The following is an 8,497-nucleotide window of genomic DNA, read 5'->3' as shown; positions in this document are numbered from 1 at the left end:
GATTAGGAGTTTGCTACATGATCAAGCTACAAGGGTTCTTTGTGGAGCGGTTCAAGACCTTGTTCTTTTGTTCCGAACTAGTGGACTCAACTTTTGTAATAATTTAGCCATTAAATTTCCAATTTTGAGATTATTTATCCTGGTCCATCAACTTTAATTAAATATGCATGTGATGTATGTTTATTTTATATGCCATAATGTATGTCATATAGTTTTAAAACCCACCATAGGTTATGCATTTATTATCATGCATCATTTTATATTATAAGTGTTTTAATATATTAGTATGCATGATTTAAATTACAAAAAGCATGCCCATGCAGCATATAATATAAGAGTAATAATATATGAATGTATGCATTATAGCATATCCATGCATCATTTATATTATTAATGTTATAATATAAGGTTTAATGTTTGTATGGAATGTATACTATAGTTTAATTCCTTACTTGTTTATATAAAAGTTATATATTAGTAATGAATGAACATTGCATGAAGATAACACTACTTTATATTAATTTATAATTGTTATAAATAACTTATGTATGTCTAGCTTGCAATGTTGGTTGGTTTTAATTGTATCATTTCTTATAAGAGTTATAATAAATGAAATTAGAATTAAAATTAATGATAAAGAGTTGCATGCAAACCTTAGGCTTTAATCATTTTTTAGAAATATTTCAAGATTTGATTGAGATCGTGTTTCTAATAAGATTAGAAATCTATATTTAATCTTTTAAATCAGTTTAATAGGATTAAATTCATTCCTAATAAAAGATTAAATATGTAACAAATGTATCTATAAGGGACTTTTTGTCTAAGGCTGGTTCTGGCTGGGCTGGGGTACTTAAGTCAATGGAAACGTCGCACCTTACCTGGGAACCTACCTGGAAAGGTGAATTAGATCAATTTGTCACATGCATACAAATTTGATGAAAGTCTGTTAAAGAGTTTAATAAAACTTGAATCAAAGTTGTTTAATCATCAAAAGCAAGTGTTCTTTTTGAGAAAATCAAACAAATCACTTAGATAAAATCAATAATCGAATTTATAAGTTAATGAACCCTAGGTAGAAAATTCAGTGGGAGGAAAAGGTAGTATACGATACATCACTTTAACCTCTATACGCTTCTCCCTAAATGTCCATATCGTGAGATTTATCCTTGGCCTCGAGGCACCATGGGTGTCCCCCTACGGGTGGTAGTCAAACCAAGGTGAATGGAGAGAATGTTCATAGTAAGTGGGAGTGGGATGTATGATAACATATCCCTCGATCTCCATCATTAGGTTGGATAAAGTTTTATGCATCGCCTCGTGGCATCATGGGTGTCCCCCTAAAGGATGGCAGTTTTTCATAACTCTTTATTTGATCTCCAAAAACGGATAGGGTTGGTTTAGTCTCTTGTCGTAATCGACTTTTCCCTAAGGTTGGCTCATTAGGCAGGACTCTAGGACCTAAAATGAAGAGTTACACTTATACAAAATTGTTAATGATGTTAACAAATTATGGACCAAACAATGGTGACTATTAGATTCAATTACAAGGAGTTGTTTCCATCTAATGGTTGAGAATGTCTCATTTCAGTGAAGGGGCACTTGATCACCCTATGGTGAATTTTATCCTGCCTCACTAAAGCGTCATTGCAAAATAGATGTAACTTAGGGTACACTAAACTATTTTGCTAAAAAATGATTGGTTTTATAAAACTGGTTTAATACAAGTAGACTTAATTAAGTTTGTTCTGTTTCAGCAATTTTATTCTTGCTACCACGACTCTTAGCTTATTTGTCACTGACAAACTAACTAGCGAGAACTACACTAGTTGAAAAAATACAATAACTACGATTTTAATAATCGATGATCTCCGATTCATCCTGATGGAGGAGTGTCCTCCCCATCTAGCTTTTACTGCTCCTCGAAATATTCGAGAAGCATACGAGCGATGAACAAGGGCGAACGAGAAAGCCCAAGTGTACATCTTAGCCACTCTTAACGATGTTTTTGCGAAGAAGCATGAACCCATGGTCACTGCATGTGAGATCATGGAGTCTCTGTGGGGAATGTTCAGACAATCATCCGCACAGCTTAAACACGACGCTCTGAAGTACATTTTCAACTCATGGATGCAAGAGGGGTCATCTGTTAGGGAATACATTCTCAACATGATGACCCATTTCAACGTGGCTGAGATAAACGTGTCGAGCATCAATGAGGCCAGCCAGGTTAGCATAATTCTAGAATCTTTACCAGATAGCTTCCTTCATTTTTGTAGCAATGTTGTTCTAAACAGGATTGACTACAATCTTACTACTCTGCTCAACGAGCTGCAGACTTTCCAATCCTTGTTGAAAAGTAAGAAGAAAAAGGATAAAGTAAATGTTGCTTCATCATCTAAAAAGTTCAACAAAGGTTCGACCTATAGAACTAAGTTTGCACCTTCTTCCTCCGATACTAGAAAGTGGAAGAAGAAGAAGGGTGGTAAAGGGAAGGCACCTACTAACTCATAAGCTGCAACTCCAAGGGATAGACAACAAGTGAGGGTTGACATAATCCATTGCAACTAGGACGGGCACTGGAAGAGGAACTACCCGAGATATTTGGCAGAAAAGAAGAAGACCAAACAAGGTAAATGTGATTTGCTTGTTTTGGAGAGTTATCTAGTGGAGAATGATGGTTCTACCTGGATTATTGACTCTGGGCCACTAACCATATTTGTTCTTTATTTCAGGAAATTAGTTCATAGTGGCAACTTAGTGCTAGTGATATGATGATGCGAGTTGGAACCGGACACGTCGTCTCAGTTGTGGCAGTGTGAGGTCTCCGATTAACTTTACAGAACAAATTTCTCATTTTGAATGATGTTTTTGCTGTTCCTGGTATAAAAAGGAACTTAATGATTGTAAATTGTGTGTTGGAATGTAAATATCAACTTCATTTTCTTATAACAAAGTGTTTATTACTAAGAATAGTGTTGATATGTGTTCTTCATATATGGAAAATAATTTGTATGTATTAAGGCCGTTAACAACAAATGCCCTCCATAACATAAAGATGTTTAAAACTGCCATAACTCAAAATAAAAAACTTAGAATTTCTCCAAGGGAAAATGCCCAATTTTGGCACCTAAGATTAGGACACATTAATCTCAATAGGATTGAGAGGTTGGTGAAGAATGGACTTCTAAGAGAATTAGAAGAAAATTCTTTACCTGTGTGTGAGTCATGCTTGAAGGCAAAATGACTAAAAGGCCTTTTACTGGAAAAGGTCATAGGGCCAAAAAAGCTCTAGAGCTAGTGCATTCAAACCTTTGTGGTCCGATGAATGTAAGAGCCAAGGGAGGTTAAGAATATTTTATCACTTTCACTGATGATTATTTTAGATACGAATACGTTTATCAGAAGTCCGAGTCTTTTTAAAAGTTTCAAGAATTCAAGGCTGAAGTTGAAAATGCATTAAATAGAACGATTAACCACTTTGATCTGATCGAGGTAGAGAGTTATTGAATTCATCTTTCCAGAACTATTTGATAGAACATGGAATAGTTTCTCAACTCTCAGCACCTGGTACACCTCAGAAGAATGGTGTATCAGAGAGGAGAAATCGAACCCTGTTGGACATGGTTCGATCTATGATGAGTTATGCTTTCTTACCTGACTCGTTTTGGGGTTATGCAGTGGAGACTGCAGCTTATATCCTAAACCGTGTGCCCTCTAAGAGTGTTGCTAAAACACTTCTAGAGTTATAGAATGGTCATAAAGCTAGTTTATGTCATTTCAGAATCTGGGGCTGCCCAACGCATGTACTTGGGGCCAACCCTAAGAAACTATAACCATGTTCAAGGTTATGCCTATTCGTAGGCTATCCCAAGGGAACGAGAGGTGGTTATTTCTATGATCCTAAAGAAAACAAAGTATTTGTATCGAAAAATGCTACTTTTCTTGAGGAGGACCATATAAGAGAGCACAGACCTAGAGGCAAAATCATGTTGAATGAGCTTTCCAAAGAAACTACCGAATCTTTGTTGAAGATCCTATTACCTCAACAAGAGTTTTTGAAGTAGGTTCATCTAGTAGGTCAAATCCACCTCAAGTGTTGAGGGAACCTCGACGTAGTGGGAGGGTTGCGAACCCACCTATTCGCCATATGGGTTTAACTGAAATCCTAGCTATGGTAGTTGATGGCAAGGTTGAGGATCCATTGTCTTATAACAAGGTAATAGAGGATGTTGACAAAGATGAATGGATCAAAGCCATGGATATGGAAATGGAGTCTATGTACTTCAATTTAGTATGGGATCTTGTAGATCAATCTGATGGGGTTAAACCTATAGGTTGTAAATGGATCTTCAAGAGGAAACAGGGTGCTGATGAGAAGGTGTAAACCATCAAGGCTAGACTGGTAGCAAAGGGATATACCTAGGTAGAGGGAGTCGACTATGAGGATACTTTCTCGTCTGTTGCCATGCTAAAGTCTATCAGGATCCTCATATCCATTGCTTCATATTATGACTATGAGATATGGCAAATGGATGTCAAAACTGCTTTTCTGAATGGAAATCTTGAGGAGACCATTTATATGGTCTAACCTGAGGGATTCATAGTCCAAGGTCAAGAGCAAAAGGTTTGCAAGCTTAATCAGTCCATTTACGGACTAAAATAGGCATCTCGATCATGGAATATAAGGATTGATACTAGGATCAAATCTTATGGCTTTGATCAGAACGTTGATAAGCCTTGTGTATACAAAAAGATCATCAACAGTTTAGTAGTTTTTCTAGTGTTGTATGCAGATGATATCCTACTCATTAGGAATAATGTAGGTTTATTGAATATAGTTAAGAACTGGCTAGCGACCCAATTCCAAATAAAAGATTTGGGAGAGGCTATTTGTTCTGAGGAAATTGGACACGAGAATTTCCATGAGCAGCGGAAGGATCTTTCCAAATTTCAATCGTATATGAACAACAACAATTACAGTAAAAAAAAAACATACAGTTATGCACAAAATAGAAATTACAACATGCTTTTCAACCAATCAAGGGAAAGAATCAAGAAACCTTTGAAGACTCCTCTTCAAGTTCCTTGATCACGAACGCTCGAACACCACGAATGGCCTCCACAGAACCTCGATTGTGTCGAGCTGAGTATGACACCACCAAGAAGGTTACCTCGGTATTTTCAGTGTTAGAATCCAGAGTGTGGGCTATGTGTGGACTTGGTTAGAGAAGGAAATTGGAGGAAGGTAAACGATTGAGCAAGTGGGAGATGAAACAACCTATCGTATAGGTCGATGCCTAATCGTTTAGTAAAAGCTATGTGATCCTTTAGCTCATCGTCCAGCTGAGTGTCTATCGTGTAGGAACACTCTATGATCGTCTAGTCTCTCCAAGTTGTCATTTAGTAAATCTGATTTACTTGACAATTATTCCATGAGTACTTTCCAAGATTGGAATTCTCAAATTCACCACTTACCAAAATTAAGATAACATTTTTCCTTTATCTCACGGTTACAATGAAACCACCCATAACCTCCCTCTCAATAATTAATATTTTAGAAATATAAATGATAACTAACTTACCATAATATATTTATAACCTATAGTTTTAATATTTCATCTCATGAAACATACAAGCCATAGCTCTTTTTTAATTCCATGGCACTTAATGTAAATCTCATTTATATTAATCCTCCACTAGATGTATCTCATTACACCACACTGATCATATAATATATAATTGAATTACCTCTTGTGAATTTGAACAATATAAATCAACACCAAGAACTGATCCTCAACTTGAATCCATTAAGCTACCAAGGGGACCTTACGGACCTGTAGCTTGAACTTCCAACGGTACGTAAATAACTGACTAAACTCTTTAGTCACGTGATCCACCAGCCGTTAACTGCCAGACACTCCACTAAAAACCGATAACTGAACTCTCCTTACTACAAATATATTATGTGTCGGTCTTAACCAATCAACAGTGCGAAAACCCTTCACAGATCACTCGTAAGTACCGGTCGGCCAATAACCGTTATGCCCCTATAATTACATCTAACTTCTTGAGTACCCCTGATCCCTCTAATGAACATAAGTCATAGTCCTACTATGACTCAGTCCTCTCTTCGAAAGAGAAGCTGTGGCCACTATGTTCAACCCCGAAATCAGCCCTTAAGGGAGCAATCTATCTACTTACCACTGCTTCGAGGAAGGAGTGAATTCCATAAGTTAGCAAGCCTATTGTGAAAAAGTAATCAAAAGGTTTCACTTATATGAAGCTAAACCTATGCATACTCCCATGGCTTCACTTTTTAAACTCTCAACAGCTAATTATCTTAAAGAAACATATATTGACCATAAAAAATCAAATGCCATATGTACCCTACAGTCGAGTAGTGGGAAGCCTCGTGTATTTTATTATTTCAACTAGACCAGACTTGTCCTGTGCAGCCAATTTGGTTAGTAGATACATGGCTAACCTCGGGAAGAGGCATTAGAAAGCAACGAAATGGATACTTAGGTACCTTAAGAGAACAAGTGAATCTAGATACATTTATTAGAACAGTTCTAATTCAGAAACAGAGTTATATGGCTTTGTGGACTCTGACTACGCAGGGGATCTAGACAAACGAAGGTCTCTATCAAGCTACTGCTTCTTTTATGGTCCTAATAGCCTATGTTGGAAAGAAAATCTACAATCAATAGTTGCTTTATCCACTACAGAAGCTAAATTTATAGCATTATCAGAAGCAATCAAAGAAGCTCTATGGTTGAAGGAATTAATGACAGATATGGGCATACAACAAAAAAAAAAAAATCAAATTATTCTGTGATAACCGAAGCAGCATACATTTGTAAAAAAAAAAACCCATAGTTTCATAATCGGACCAAACATATAGTTGATTTCAAAGTGGAGAATTGTAAAAATGATGAAATCAACTTCACTTTCTCTTAACAAACTCTCTTGTAACGAATCTACCTTAAATATAGAAGAAGAATCAAACCTTCATTTTTAGAACACACACAACAAATAGGGAGAAGAATGAAAAATAAGTGAGATTATCTTATAAACACTTCTTGTGATTTTCATAGTAGAGGTTCTTCCCATTGATGTAGATCACTTTGATAGAACCACGTAACTCGAGTCTTTTTGTTTCTCTCTTTTTTCTCTTCTACATCTACCTCATCTCTGTTCTTGCATGTGGTTTTCATCATCTAATCAAGCTACCATTATAGATGGTTCTTAGAGCATTTCCCTTAAAGATAAAAGACAAAGTGAATGAAGTATTTCGTTTACTTACCTCTTTTGAGTAGGAGGAATTTTTTATCAACGATGTGGCACTCTGAAAACCATTCATTCCCACAACTGTCTTCCACTTCAAGAATTTGAATTCTTCTTGGGTCTCATTGGTTTTATCCTGAAAGCCCAACAATTGGAAAGGGTAATATACATGAATTAGTTATTCATAGGTGACAATGTGCAATACACATGAATTTAGAAAATTACCTCAAACCGGATGACTCCTTACCCTAAAATTATCTTCAAATTGAACACAATCCAGAATGGTCACAAATAGTGCATGTTTTTTTTAGACAATCAAACCAACAAAACTACAAGAAACTGTGACTAACAAGAGAAGAAAAATCACTAAAGTACAAAGAAACAATATCCGAAGGAAGAAACATTTTCAGGCCACAATCCACATGATTTGAACCCGCCAATCCATTCCAGCTCATGAGATACTGTATTGTAGGAACGAGGCACATGTTGGAACGTAATGGAACAAAAAGAAGCTGCAAACCTCATTTGCACCATAATAGTACCACTTAACATCTGAATAACCATTAAATGATTAGACAACACTAACATATGAGATAAGTCCATTCTAGCAACCAATCGAAGACCTATAAAAATGGCCAACGCTTTAGCTCTTAGCAGGCTTAAGGAAAGATTTTGAATGCTATGCATAGATGCAAGTATATACCCAAATGAAGACCCAATAAACCCTTTAAACCCCACCGTAGAAGATTTCAATCTGCACACTACATCAACATGTAAAATACTTAACCTCTCAGAAATATCGTAAGCTGGAGAATCAATAATAGAAATAAAATTTTCTTTAGGAATTACCCCAACCTTTGTTGCATACTTCATAATCCACTCGCATCTGAGATCCAAAGAATGGAGAGGTTCCATATTACGAACTTTATTTCTATCCTCCCAAATAGCTCAAGGAGTAATGCAAGCTCGTGATAGTTCATTATCATTAAATCTCTCAGCCAAATTCTGTCCAAAAAACTATCTTTGTGCTTGACAGCTTGAAACCAATTTCCAGGAAACAATATTGATCAACTATGAAGCACATACTTCATGTGAGGCAAAAAATCTGTATCAGACACAAATCGGATACCGATACTTCCAGATACTTCCATATTTGAGTCCCCACAAAGTCCACCAAAATATAAACCATTTGGATATCTTCAACAATTGA

General features: G+C 36.2%; 1 long non-coding RNA gene across 1 annotated transcript; it reads right to left on the bottom strand.

Annotated features, from left to right (window-relative positions):
* Window positions 1–6,881: 6,881 nt before the first annotated feature.
* Window positions 6,882–8,234, bottom strand: LOC120074984. The gene is made up of 3 exons (XR_005481179.1): window positions 8,143–8,234; window positions 7,307–7,423; window positions 6,882–7,229 (listed from the first exon to the last, which is right to left on the bottom strand). It is a non-coding gene; the product is annotated as an uncharacterized LOC120074984 (long non-coding RNA).
* Between the last annotated feature and the right edge of the window lie 263 nt (window positions 8,235–8,497).

This window comes from Benincasa hispida, chromosome 4 (assembly GCF_009727055.1).
Source record: "Benincasa hispida cultivar B227 chromosome 4, ASM972705v1, whole genome shotgun sequence".
NCBI lineage: Eukaryota > Viridiplantae > Streptophyta > Magnoliopsida > Cucurbitales > Cucurbitaceae > Benincasa > Benincasa hispida.
The sequence above is the reverse complement of the archived record's forward strand: the minus strand, read 5'-3'. Positions and strand labels throughout refer to the sequence as shown.